Genomic DNA, 15,036 nt, shown 5'->3' with positions numbered 1-15,036 from the left:
TGCAAGCAGCCTACAGCAATGTATATATGAAAGCACTGAGACCGTCCACACTGGGAAAGAAATATTCAGGGAAGCTTGCACTCACGCGTAAGATTTGAATGGCGAAACTGTTGTAAGGGATCAATGACGGACGCAAAGTTGAGTTTTAATATCGTTGTGTTGTGGGGCTTAACGTCAGTGGCATGGCATTTCAATGACGTCATTTTGAGCAGGGCCAGAGTGAGCTCGTCATTTTCGCAGACGTTTTCATACGCCACTTTGCAAGCGCGACGTATCGTCTCCGGATGAGGCTTTGCAGACCGAACTTCTCGAAGCGGCCTCTTCCACGGCCGTGAGAACTATCCGCGGCCGGGCACCTGCAGCAGCTTCGACGTTCAAGTCGCGGCTCTTCTACAGTACAGAGCGCATGCGCATGACGACACGAGGGCGAACGAACGAGGCGCGTACGCTATGACGTTCCTTTCTCGTTCCCAGCCACTGTTGCCACGATTCGGCGACCACTGGAAGTTTTCTGAGGCTAATGTTGGCTATTCTCCCGTAGTGGCTATGCTTGGCTTGACGAACGTGTGGTCGAGGCACGCGACTACAGACAGACAGACAATGAACTTTATTGAATGTCCTGAGGAGCACTGCTGCCGTTCAGGGCGGCAGCGCTGCGGGCCGCTCTCACGTGGGGACGGGGAGGCAGAGCCTCACCGCCGCGTCGTGGGCCCTCTGGACGGCCCTTAGCTGGTGCATTAGATCAGGGCTCTCCAAGTCGGAGCGCCATTCTTCCTCGGTTATGCGTTGAGGGCCCCGAAGTGAGGGACACCGCGACTAACGATGGAGTTTTTTTGCCAATATTGGCCAAACTTCTTAATTGGGTATGCCTAGCTTCAGGAACGTGCGTTCGAGGCGCGCGTGCACGAGCGCTCGGCCTTTTTTTGGTATGTGTAACTGCGGACAGCATACGCAAACGATTTTCTCACCAGCTTCGCTGTTTACAGAAACCGCCCTGAAATGTATTTTAGACCCTTTGCGGCAGCCCGGGACTTTGAGTGATTGCCGCGGAATGAAGCGCTAGTCAGCTATTTCGTGCTTCACGTGCAACAGTGAAGTGACTCCACTTTGGAGAAGACGTTGCTCTTTATGCATACCTTGCAGTAAACTCTGATCGGAAAAACTGGCGCGATCGCAATATGATGGGCTTCGCGCGAAAGGAAAAGTCGACTTACCGTACAAGTGCCTGGAGCTAAATTGTGCATATTAAAGCTTGACTTGGGCCAGTTGGATACACATGGCAACTTACGGCTAAATTGTGCAACACGGATGGGTGTAGAAGACAGGCATCGTAGAAGAAGATAGACGGGATGATTGCTTAGTAAAAATCATAAAACTAAAATTGGTCCTCAATGGTGTTATAACAGCAGCTTCTGCGTGGGGATCCCTTTCTGAAACCCGTATTTCTGGTTCACCATGTATTGACGACACCCGCTTAGTTAGGATGTGTGTTTGCGTTGTTCGAGTCCAGCCTTTTTTCTGCAATTGTGAGCGGCAGGCCTCTCTCGCTGCCAGCGTGAACACTCGTGTTCATTAAGATATCACTCACTCATTTACTCTTGCACTCACTCAATCACCCTTAATCAGTCTTACTCACTCACTCCCTCACTCACTCGCTTACTTACTCATTCACTCGCTCGTTTCATTGCTTCTTCGCTCGTTCACTCTTCCTCACTCCCTTCCTCACTTACTGGATAGTTCACTCGCTCACTCAGTCACCCCTCCCTCACTCTCCCATTTCCTCTTACTCACTCACTCATCCACTCACTCACTCGCTCGTTCAATCTCACTCAATGACACCCCTTCTTACTCACTGGCTCGCTCACTCACTCAGTCAGTCACCAACTCCCTCCCTCCCTCCCTCCCTCCCTCCCTCCCTCCCTCCCTCCCTCACTCACTCACTCACTCACTCACTCACTCCTTACTTCTGTCCCGGAGAAAGATAAAAGAGCCATAGCCGGTGTATAAAAATGGCCAGCGGTCAAGAACGCCAATCAGGGCGTAGGGGAAGTAGATTTTCTCCTTCCAACAGTAGAGCTGTTTAAGCGTTTTGTTGCGCCGTGCACGCACAGAAAAAAATACAAAGAAAATGCAAAGCGCACGTAAACGTCCGTCTCATCAGAGGCACTCGGCGTCCTGCAGGCTTGCGGAAGGGCTTGGCCTGTGTAAGGAGCTCGAAAAAAGAAAATACAAAATACGGAGTGGACGTGCGCGTGCGCCTCGTGACGAGGAACCGGCATCGTCCAAAGCCACCTTCGAGAAAACTGTGCCTAGCGTTCCTGCCGTGATCTCTCTGTTGTGCAAGCCGTAAACTCGGTGTTGCAGGAAATAATAAGTCCGGCGCTGTCGCGAAGCGCTACCGCGCATGTAATCCTTGCATGAGGAACATGACGATATCGATGCATATATCGATAACTACTACTAGCACAGTGCAAAGCAATGGCGGAACATGTAAATAAAAAAACTTAATGTACAAATGCGTGGTGATTTGTCCTTCAGCGCTCCCGTATAAAGAAATTCTGCAGCTTCGCTACAGTTCAAGCCTTGCTAGACTTAGTGCAAGCGTCTCCAGTTGAGCTGGTAGAAAGCTACAATGCTCCGAATGACTTTGCATCCACCACTCGCCGCGAAAATACGACACCTTTTCAATGCAGATGACGACGATTGCTATCACCGCGATTATGCAAATAAGCAATAATACTGAACCTAACTATGTGTCAGGCAGTGTTCAACCTACAACAGCTTCTCCATTCAAATCTTGCGCGTGAGTGAATGCTTCCCTGAATTTTCGTGTCTGTGCCAAAATGTTAATTCGGTAAATACTGGCTGAATCCATAGCCAAGCCGTTGGCGTAGGGCTGTAGTTGTCAACAGCTCTCCCCAGGACGAGAATTCGTGTGCTGGTTACACCGCCCTGATATCGGGTCGGTGGTGGAGTAGGGCGCAAGAAGTAAGATCCCGCTGGAATTGTGTGAACATGCGAATATAGATGATAAACGCAAAAACAGGTGATGAAAAGGAAGCCAAAAGACTCAGGGACGCAACGTTTATTCCTTATATTCCGGTTGCAGTGGTGCTGTTCCTTTCCTGTGTGGTAGAAAAAAAGTTGTGGTCCCAGGGGATCATGTCTTTCCTTACAAGCTGTTTCTGATAGGGGCTCCTCTAGGTGCTTTTACAGCATGGGTGTAGGTGGTAGGCCATTCCTCACACTGAAACGAACACGAGCCGAATCTGATCAGTTTGAGCCAGTTAGGGGCATGGTTAAGGAAAAAAGTTAACAATCGGGTGGCCAAGAAGCATCAAGAAAAAAGCAAATGCGTAAACAGAACGAAGAAACGTCCATCCGCTCTGAACTCCGACAAGCTTAAAAAAACCACCATTCAAGCTGCTCGGGCTGCAGCCTTCGCTTACTTTGTTGTTAATTTGGGAAGTGGTGGTACTAAGACCCATTAGGTTAATTGTTGCGCTTTGGGCGAGCAGGCTAGAAGGAAGTGGCCGGCCTCTGTTTTCTACCATTCAATCTCAATTCTATTGGTCCTTTGCTGCCTCTGTTTCAGTGGGTTTGCAGCAATCCATCGGAGTGCGGAGCTACGGTCGAATCTGCAAATGTACAAGCTGCAGGGTTCGCTAGAATTCCTTTTTAACCGCTATCTGCATGCTGTATTTGGAATTCATATATGAATTAGAAAAAAAAGTAGAAAAACATTTGGCATTTTTAGGCTTCATGTAAGTGTCGCGGAGAGAATGCGGATTCATGCCCGAGGTTTAACGAAAACGTTTCCAGCAGGCGTCCTTAGAAAGACCGCCGTTCGACCTTGTATTAGAAACATTTTGGCTGGGCATGAAAAGCCAAGAAAAGAAATTGCCTCTCGAACACAGTGACTAGTCCTTGAGAGCGGTAAGAAGTATAGGTTTAGCAATGGCGTATCTGTTCATTGTCAGTGACCAAAATCTACGTCCTCAATCTATCAGATCTATGGATACCTACGCTTTTCAGCCTCTTAGAGGTATAACCACCAATGAAATTCCCAATAAAGACATAGTATTCAAGTATTTTGAAGTAAGACAATATTTTGGAAGCTATTCTTTGATTGTAGGTCTTTATACGGCTAAATTCACAGAAAAGGGGGGCGTGGATCGATGCCCACAAATGAAAAATGTTTTTCGTTATTATTGGTTTATTCGTTGATCTCTTCGGCATCTAACAAGTACAAAACCACTTTCGACATCGCGTAATTTATGGTAGACTCCCAATGCACCGCTCTTTGTCGAAAAAGAACAAAAATGAGAACTATGGCCACTTGTCTTTCTACCCTTTAAACAGCGTAGTTGTCGCAATGAAATGGCCTTGGGTAAAGATTTCTTTTTATTTTCCAGAATCTGCGAGTTTATACGACAACAATAGAGGCCTGAGTCAGACGGGGGGTTCAGCGAAGTGTTCCTGCGTTACACTTTTATAATAAAGTTCGAGGTTGGTTCAATTTCTGTGTGTGTACATAACGCTATACACAAAGGACGCCAGCTTCCATCCTAGGGTTCTAACGTTTTAAGGGTTTTCTAGGACGAAGATTTCAGGCTTTGTTCATAAACAACAACAACAAAAAAAGGAATTGTTGCTTTCGTTGTTGCTGTTATTTGCTCTATTGCCCCAGATATACATAACGCCCCGTTTTTCAAACTTTTTTTACCTTACTCATATTTCGTCGGTGGTATCTCCACGGGGTTTTGATGTATTGGATGTCTGCAGGGTAATGCAGCTATTTCTGCTTGTATGAACAGCATTTGTAACACAGCAGACAAATAGTCTTTTGATGGCCACAAATTCGAAGAAAAAGAAAACAAACCAGGCAAGTTTCAGAAAGCTCTATCTTCTAGGGCTGAGCAGTACAAAAAATGCTGTCTACCTTTCTCTATAGCTAAAAATCCGTTCCTATAAACTACACAAGATACTCCGGAAGTTACCGGGAACCTACATGGGTTTGATGGTAACGAAGTCTAGGGATTGGTGAAACTAATGAACAACCTCCTATTCAATCTCTGCGGAAACATGTATTTCACTTAAAAAATGATGAATACTCGCGAAAAGAAGGCTAGTGGAATTATATTATCCCAAGCTTTCTCAAATGCTCAAAAACCTGAAGCCCAGGCAAAAGCCTGGGCTAAGTGGATGTGTGTCAAATACTGAGGCAAAACAACAAATGGAGATTTCAGTGGTTAGTCGGCCACTGCAGCCAAAGCCCGCAAGATTTTTTTTTCTCGTTATACCATGACAAAGCGAATCTTCAGCGTTCTCACTGCTGCGTGTGTAACGCAGGAATGTCCTGCAAGAAAGCCAACTTTTTCTGACGATGATGATGAACGATAGTCGCGGTGAAGTGAAAGAAACAAACATATTAGGTGGCCAGCATCAAATCTGAGTCCCAAGCGTTATGAAGCCGGCGTCTATCCGATTCCTCCATTTCGACATGCTCGACACTGTTTGGAAAACTCCGACAACAGCCAAAGAATCCGTCACGAGAAAGCTTTCATGGTGGCCAACAATTTGACCTTAATTTGACCGCAGCTGAGCAGCACCCGTGGCAACGCATCACGTGACTCGCCGCGCCGAGCTCCGCCGTCTTTGCGTGCGCTATCCGCCGCCGCAGCCTGCTCTCCTCGTCTGGGTCGCCACCTGACCAATTGACTCGCCACGCGCCTGGCCAGGAGCTAATCTCGCCTAGTCAGTGCAAGCTTGGCCACGGATGACAGCGAGGCAGGGCTGTCTTCTCTGAGCATAACGCGGGAGCGGGAGGCCCTGAGCCGTTCGTTTGATCTTCGTGCACAAGTTTTCTGCGTACACAAGAACACTATATTATCCTTCGGCATAGTCATATAAAGCTTGTATTAGAAAAGAATATTAGGCGGAATCAACCAACTTTACGTTTATAACACCGTAAATAGGAATAATTGGTGAAATGAAATTAACAAAAATAAAAATTGAAAAATAGAAAACTTATACATATAGAATTGAACGTACAAAATCAAAAATATAATTTTTTCTAAGGACGAAGACAAAATAAATTACGCCCTGAAGCGAACAACGAAAACACGAACAAACGAAAAAAATGCGAAAACGGACCAAGCATGTAGCGCCATGCATTTCCACGAACATCCATGAATATCAGAAATAACATTTTTCGCAGTTTTAATACCGTAAATAGAGATACGTGGCCGCAAAAGATTTCGAAACATCGAAAAAAAGTGAAAATATAAACTCCAGCTTATGAAAATTTAAACACACGGAAAAGAACAAGGGAAACAGGAATAGAAAATCGGGAAAACGGACCAACCGTGTAACGCTTTGCCGTTGCACAATAATTTTCTTAATTGGTGGTGACAACACAAAGATCGTAATTGTAGCGTAAGTAAAGAATATTCGGCAAAGAAATTTTAAACATAAAAAATACGACATATAAAAATATAGGATATAAAGTGAAACTGAGGTAAGAAGTGAATCTTTTATACCTCTCCAGCAAACAAAAACGAAAATAAAAAATCCTGGGAAAGAACGAAGCAGACAGGAATAGGAAATTGTAGAAACGGGACAACTATGTTCTGAATAAATTTACCGTCACTTCGTAAAGAAAGTTGAGAGAAGAGAGGAGGTTTTCTGCAATCCAAGGAAAGTGATTTCAATCGATCATCAAACCTGCAAAAACCCAAATGGCAAACAAACAGCGAACCCATGCGGCGATTTTTGGCGCACTAAGTAAACGCATCTACGGACCATCTAAATGTATGCCGACCAATACGCGGTTTATGAGATGAAGGGATACTATTGTACTTCATCATCGACGTGTGTATGGTCTCATACAGAACTGCTCCTTTTTGGCGATTGTCAAGTAACCATTTTTACACAGCAAAAGCCGGGTTTTACACACGCGCCATGTGACCATATATATAACCGGTTTATAATGAAATGCATGTTTCCCTTTAAAGCTTTCCCTTTAAAATGCGTAATTGGTGGGCGCAACCAACCTAATGGGAAAATTGCGGGAAAATAATAGCGTTTATTATGACCCAGTCTAGACAATAGTTGTGAAAAAGGGCCCTTTGATCGATTCAGCGTTGCAGCTTCAATGAAATTTTGTGCCTATAATAACGACACTACAGGAAAAAGGCAGATGTAGTTTAAGGCACGCCGAAATGTTTTATCTCTGCCAGAGGATTAATTTTGTGAGAGTTTATAATTTTCCATTATCAACTGAAAAGTGATTCGGGTTGCTCCGCTGTGTCATTCTATGTCATGGGTCTTTCTACTCACCGATAACAGCAACAATCTGAATGCAGATCTGGCTCTCCGTCAACGTCATTGTTCTGTGTGCTATCCCACTAGTGCGCGATCTTCTTGAACAGCTCAGTATAAACATTTGTCTATCACTAAATGTTTAATAATCATGTTTAAGCTCAAAAAGTACGAAACACTCTATTTCTAAGCGCATTTTAGCTGGAGCCCTTTTTGGAAACCTCTTTAAAAGTAGCTGACATAAAAAAATGGCCAAAAAGAAAACATTGAGATTCTTTGAAAATACCACGTCGCTTTCGCCTCCAATGCACGTAACCACACCTAAGTCCCGCGAGGAATTTTTCGTAGTCTGGAAATTCTTGTGATCGAAGCAATACTCGTGTCCTTGTGTAATGGGAATCATGCCCATTCGGATCACAATTATTCGATGATAACAGGTCGCCACTCTAGCTTTGTTTTCAAGTTTTGTAACTAAGTTAGGCCTTGGGAACCGGAAAAAAAAGTCACAGGGATTTGAAGATCTTGCCACTAATATCAACCTAATCATAAAGATAGGTGTTGTAGCGTCTCCAGCAATATGGCTACGCGCATGGCGCAGTGCTCATATACCCGCGCAGATATTTTCCACGTGGAAGAATGAAAGCGCACGAGCAGCGACGCAGAAACAGGCCACTCATAAAAAAAATTTTCTCAGGCCCATACCCCATGAATATCCACCTATAAATCCCGAAGATTGGATGAAAGTTCACAGAACAATATTTAGCTAGGTTGATTCGAATTGTCAATACAAAATATTTATTCACGTCGAATGAAAAAATGCACTGATGATTACTATAACGCTAATGTGAAATTTGTGTACAGCGTGAACAGCAGTCTTCCCCGTCACGGCGCACATATGCTCGTCTCAGCAAGTGATCGCGTGATCAGCGAAGGCATGGCGGAGCGCGCTACCCTGCCTTAATCTCCCAGTGGGTCGCAGCCGCCGGCCAGCGTGCTGTCGCAAATCGTGTTTGAGCCTCCCGCGCAAATTTCGCGTGGTTCGAATTAGGCGCGAACAGAACAGCGTCCGAGGAAATGCGTCAGGGGGAGCGTGCTCCTTGGCAGCGACAAATGGAGAAAGTGTGAGGAGGAGGAAGTGAGGGAGATGATGCCATAACCACGCGCGTCGCCCTCCTGCTCACCCTTCGCCAAACACGCATATCGTTTTTATCTTCTTTCTACTTTCGCTGCTTCGTTCGCTCACTCTGTTACGTGTACATAAACGCCGCCAACGCGAAAGCCAGGTACCGGGGCCCAAAAGACTGCGCCCTAAAATGACCCACACCGTCCTATTACAAGCCGCATGCCCACTGTGGGTGGGGACCACACATGAATAGGAGTAACGTGCACATGCTTGAATGACGGATTCTGTCACTTCCTGGCTCACTACTCGCAAACTTTGTATTCGCGTTCTATGCATTTGACGACTTCTCTTCTAAAGCTCAATGACCACTTTTTTTGTTCCTCCGCGTCGTGGATAAAAAATCCTGGCCGAACCAGAATTTTCTAACACAATTTTATTCCACTCTCGAATTATCTTCTTTGTATTCAAGCCTAGCTTTGTTACACAGCAGTGAATTCATTTTATGTTTTTTTTTTGCGGATTGAAGCCATGTCGTCGTTACAGTATTGCATGCTGTATACTACTTCGCTTTTTATGCTTGGGTTTACAAGATTACTTTTGAGGTAAGAGTGCGCAGACAGCAACACCAGAGTTTAGAACTTTTAGTCCGTTTTTTATAGTACGGGCTGCTTATAGAGGCTTGCAAAATGTCAATAAAGAAGCGCAATAAAATAGGAGTTACGCTTACCTTCTTTTATGTGTCTTTTCTTTAAACCATCCGCTTTCGCTTGGAGGCCCTTTCCGCTCAAAAAACTAGCGAAAGACTTTGGAGCGTGTTCCAGAATAGTGCTCGTTAGCCACATCAAGGGTGCAGATGGAGTTTCTACAAACAAAAAGTATCCCACTTCCCATCACACCTGTTTTTGGTTCATTTCTGTTTTAGTGCTATTTCCCGGCTCTTTGAAGCGAGATACCAGGAAGTTACTGCAGCGAACATCTCCTTCAAAACAAAACCAGATATAAAAATACCTCCCAAGAAGACGAATGGCACACCTACTAATCTATGGTATACTGGTATTTGCTGTGAAGCGAAAAAAGGTAATGCCGCGTGACCAAGTTAACGCAAGCACGTAGAACCTTCCGCAACAGTTTCCGCGAGGGCACTTTGCGCGGTGACCGAAGCACACGTGCGGATTGCCATGCTCTTCCTGCATGAGCGATCAAGGTGCCTCTCTTTTTTTGCGAGAGATTGCCCTACGGCACAACAGAACGTACTCACAGCCACAACATTTTATCCGTTTTGCTTTCAACGAGGAATATGTGTACGGTATGTTGCACCCTGTTTTCTCAAATATCTACGCGAAAACGATACTATAGTACCACTGCATGGTAGGTTAAACTACGTGAGACGACAGTGCTTTGGAATGTCTTTATACATCCGGAGAATGGGTAGATCTAACCGATCGTGGCGGCGAAGATTGGACGGGGAACGCCGGTAGATATGCTCAAAGTTGGTCGCCTTCTTTCGCTCCCCTTTATTTTTTTTTTCATGGGTCATTGAGCAGACATAAGTGTTCCATCAAGTTGCTTAGTGACCGCCCGGTTTCTGCCACTTATGTTATCCCCAGAAGCACACATTGGTTGTATACCCATTTTTGTAGTGCGAAAGGTAGAATAGGGCCGAAAAGTTATAATACTTTCGGAATGTCACCCAGTCTATAGTATGTCTTCTCTAAGTTTCTATCTCATGATTTGGATCACATCTAACAAATTGTCGGAGATAGTTACAATATTTCTCGACCTACTTTTAACGGATGTTTTTATGCATGTTCGCGAAAGGAATGAAAAGTGGAGCGGTTTCAGCTCGTTAACACAAACCTTACACCCAAACAAAACGGCACGACTGAGACTCCACCGCATCAATGGCAATGCTCACCTCATAATGACAGTACTTGACACCGCTATGCATAAGGGCACGTTGATGCCCGCGACGCTGCCTCAACGCAACACCACGTTGCGTACCGCCAATGAGGTGCTTAAACGCCGGGCGTGAGGGGTGCTCGTTTAAATTAAGACCAGAATCCTGCCTGGCATGCATCCTCATTATTCCATCACCTCTTTCATAAGAAGCGCTACCAATAGAGCGTTCATTGCAGTTACGAACGTGGATATTCATTCCACAAAAGACGGTTGCGCCTCACTTTTTTTATAAGTTGTCGGAAATCAATGACTTCAAATGTTTGTTCATTCATAGGAAAGCTCATTAATCGGGAACACTGCATGTATGCATATTAAGGCAGCTTTGTCCAACAAGACGTTCGTTCTTGATGGTCATGTGCCCGTGGCGTGTGTGCGTAAATTAAATACACCTGCTTGCGGCTGAAGGTGCGGGTTCTAGAAAATCAGCGCTGTGTCGTACCACTTCCTTGCGTACGTCATATGGGCCCGGCTACCGACACCACGCATGCAATGGAAGTAACGTGCTGAAAAAAAACGGTGCTTGACAGGACACGCATGCGCCACGCTACTTGCCATGGACGGCCTGGTCGATGGCTGTCCAGAACGCGATGATTAAGCGGTCGTCCAATAGCCACGGAAGCGCGGTGCGGGTACGCTAATGACGTGCTGCGTGGATTTAAGGGTGTCGCAACAGATCGATAGCTACCTTCAGGGACTATATCGACGACCCTCGAGTATCTCTTCCAGAAGCCGAATCCCTGCGGTCACATAAACTAGTGTCGTTTTACAGAGAAGGTAAAGATGGCTAGGGTGACGAGTAATATTCCGGTCCGTCAACTAATACACACCCGCCATATTTTTTGAGGAAGAAGTTACCAGTAGGCAGCCTTGGCTCCCTCTATTCCTCTTGACTGTACATAGCTTAGTTATGTTGAGATACCACAGGCTATAAAATGACAACAAAAGCTGCAGCTTCCACGTTGTATAATGTTTACGGAAAACTACACGATGACGTTTCTCGTGAAAACACTAATCAAGCTGGGAAATAAAACGCTTTTCCTTTATTTGTCGTCTCATAGAACGGCGTTGGGATTTCTTACATCCTGAGTTGCAGCCAGGAAGGCACAAGATAGCAATGATCTAGATAGGTACGGGTTCAATACAGCAACTATATATGAGAAAAATAAACACGAGGTCGATTTGGCGTGGGAGGCGTCTTAGTGCCAAATTTGTTGGGTAAACATGTCGGTATCGACTACGCAAACACGAACGTGACCGGAAACTAGAATGAGAAAAAGTAGTAGCCCTAGAATCAATAACAAATTTAAGTCGCTGGTTTCTTTGACTTCAGTAGGAGATGTAGTCCATTCCGTCTGTTAGAACTTCTTCGTGCTGTACCGAGGCTGCACACAGAACCTATTTACGTGAGCTTCAACAAAAAGCAGTGAAAAGCTTCCTCCGCTTCGCTATGAAGACTGCGGAAATGAATTTACTTAGAAACGGGTGCTGATGACTAAGTATAGAAAGTACGTTCAAAACGGCCGGACTACGAGCAAGGTTTCTCGGCTGCATAGGAAAGCTACTTGAGAAGACCAGGAATTCAATCCTACCGTACCAAGGCCTTGGTAAATCGTTGCCTGAAAGGGGAAAATTCGGTGCGGGGGGGTATATGGAAAGGGCTAGCATGCGCTGCTTAAGCTTTGGAGACACTTGACACGCTTTTATGGGGTGAAAGGCTTTTGGGGGTAGAAATTCCTTGCAGGCGGTGAAATTCTTGTTCTGGTTTTATTTGCTGGAAGTGGCGTACCTTTACGTGTTATGAGAAATCCTGAATAGCGGAAATCCGGCCAGTGGCCGAATAAAAGGACCAATTACAAGACAAAAAAAAACGGCGGAATTAAAGGACCCACTAAACAACCTTGTAAAAGGGCGGTTCGCCGGGGCATCCGAATGGTAAGTGTTGCGTTGAAAGTGGTTTAATTTAATTTATACATGCCTTTTTATGGTGTTTCGAATATATCCCAAAACAAGCGAGTATCCAAACAGGTTGGAAAAAAGGGAACTACGATAGTAGCACGTGATCACTGCGGGTTTTGTATTCAAGTTGGCTCGGATCAGCCACGAACGGAACAGAGTTTGGGGAAAGGAAGGTCTCAGCGGGAGGGCGCTCCTTCGCGGCGATGCATGGAGAAAGTCTCAGGAAGAGGCTTGAGATAGACGACGTCATAGTCGCGCGTGCAGCCCTGCCACTGACCCTTCGCCAGACGCCCCTCCTCGTTTTCTTTCTGCATTCGCTTCTTCGTTCGCTCAATCGGTTACGCAGACATAAACGCCGCGACAGGAAAATCCGGGTACCGGTCGCCAAAGGGCTGCACCCTAAAATAGCCCACACCCTCTTAGATAACGCCTGCGTACTCTGGGTAGTGAACATGCATGGGTAGGAGTAACAGGCACATCTATGAATGACTGATGGTGTCACTTCCTGGCTCGTTAGTCGCAAACTTTGTATTCGCGTTCTATACACCGGGCGACTTCTCTGCGAAAGCTTAATGACCACTTTTCTTGTTCCTCTCTCTTTCAGGAAACAAAATTCTGGACGAACCAAAATTTTTCATTACAACTTTTTTTTTACATTCGACTTAATTTCTTTTATTCAAGCCGAGCTTTGTAACACCACCCTGAAATCATGATGTGTGTTTTTTTTATTATTGCTTATTGAAGCCATGTCGTCGTTACCAAATTTTATGCTGTATACTATTTAGCTTTTTTCATGCTTTGGTTTATACGATTACTGTTCAAGTAAGAGTGTGTAGACAGCAACACCGTAGTTTCTAATTGTTCTATAATAGTGCGGCCCCTTTTAGAGTACTCCAAAATGTCATTAAAAAAAGCGCAATAAAAATAGAAGTAAGGCTTACCTGCTTTTGTGTATCTTTTGTTTATATATTTTACTTTCGCTTGGAGGTCCTTTCCACTCCAAAAACTAGCGAAAGTCTTTGGACCGTGTTCAGAATCGTGCTCGTTAGTCGCATCCAGGGTGCAGATAGAGTTTCTACGAAAAAAAATTCCACTTGCCATCTCGCCTGTTTTTTGTTCATTTCTTTTTTAGTACTCTTTCCCGGCGCCTTGAAGCGAGATACCAGGAAGTTACTGTAGCGAACTCGCCTTCATTACAAAAGCAGACATAAAAATACGCCCCAAAAAGACGGATGGTGCGCTTTCTATTCTATGGAATACTGGTATTCGCTGTGAAGCGAAAAAAGTTAATGCTGCGTGCCTAAGTTAAAGCAAGGACGTAGAACCTTCCGCAACAGTTTCCGCCAGGGCACTTTGCGCGGTGACAGAAGCACACGTGCGGAATTGCCAGGTTCTTCCTGCATGAGCGATCAAGGTGCCTCTCTTTTTTTTTTTTTTTTTTTTTGCGAGAGATTGCCCTACGGCACAACAGAACGTACTCAAAGGTACGACATTTTACCCTTTGTGCTTTCAACGAGGAATATGTGTACGGTATGTTGCACGCTGTTTTTCTCAAATATCTACGCGGAAACGATACTACTGTACGGCTGCATGGTAGGGTAAACTACGTGAGACGATAGTGCTTTGATATGCCTTTATACATCCGAAGAGTGGGTAGATCTAACCGATCATGGCGGCGAAGATTGGGCGGGGAACACCGGTAGATATGCTCAAAGGTGGTCGCCTCCTTTCGCTCCGCTTTATTTCTTTTTTCATGGGTCATTGAGCAGACATAAGTGTTCTTTCAAGTTGCTTACTGAAACCCCGTTTTATACCCCATAAGTTATTCCCGGAAGTACACATTAGCTCTATACCCATTTTTTTAGTTAGGTAGGGCATAATACGGCCAAACATTTATACTTGCGGAATGCCTCCAGTCTATACTAAGTCTGTGTTGAATTTCTTTCTCATAATTTGGATCATATCTAAGAAATTGTGGCAGGTAGTTACAACATTCTACAACCTACTTTGAACGGGTGTTTTTGTGCATGTTTTGCGGAAAGAATGATACGTGGAGTTGCTCCAACGCGTCAACATAAACATGAAAACCAAGCGGAATCGCGCGTCATGATGACCGTACTCGACACCGCTATGTATCGTGGCATAGTAATGTACGCGACGCTCCCTAGGCACAAAAGAATATTGCCTACCACTAATCAGGTGCTTAGACGCCGAGCGCGAGGGGCGCTCGCTTCAAACAAGACCAGAATCCTCTATAGCGAGTATCCTGATTATTCCATCATGCCTTACAGAGGATCCGTTACCAATAGAGTTTCGCGAAGATTTATTCGCGAAGGTATTCTATCCACAAAAGATGGTTGCGCCTCAAATTTTGTAAGTTGTCCGAAATCAATGGTTTGAAATGTTTGTTTATTCGTAGAGAAGCGCATTATTCGGTAATACTGAATGTATCCATAAGAAGGCAGCTTTGTCCAACAAGGCGTTTGTTCTTGATGGTTGTGAGGCCGTGGCGTGTGTGCGTAAATTAAATACACCTGCTTGCGGCTGAAGGTGCCGGTTCTAGAAAATCAGCGCTGTGTCGTACCACTTCCTTGCGTACGTCATATGGGCCCGGCTACCGACACCACGCATGCAACGGAAGTAACGTGCTGAAAAATAGCGCTGCTTGGCAGGAC

This window comes from Haemaphysalis longicornis, unplaced genomic scaffold (assembly GCF_048455015.1).
Source record: "Haemaphysalis longicornis isolate Haplotype H1 unplaced genomic scaffold, Haemaphysalis longicornis Haplotype H1 scaffold_7, whole genome shotgun sequence".
NCBI lineage: Eukaryota > Metazoa > Arthropoda > Arachnida > Ixodida > Ixodidae > Haemaphysalis > Haemaphysalis longicornis.
Note: the sequence above shows the minus strand (reverse complement) of the source record.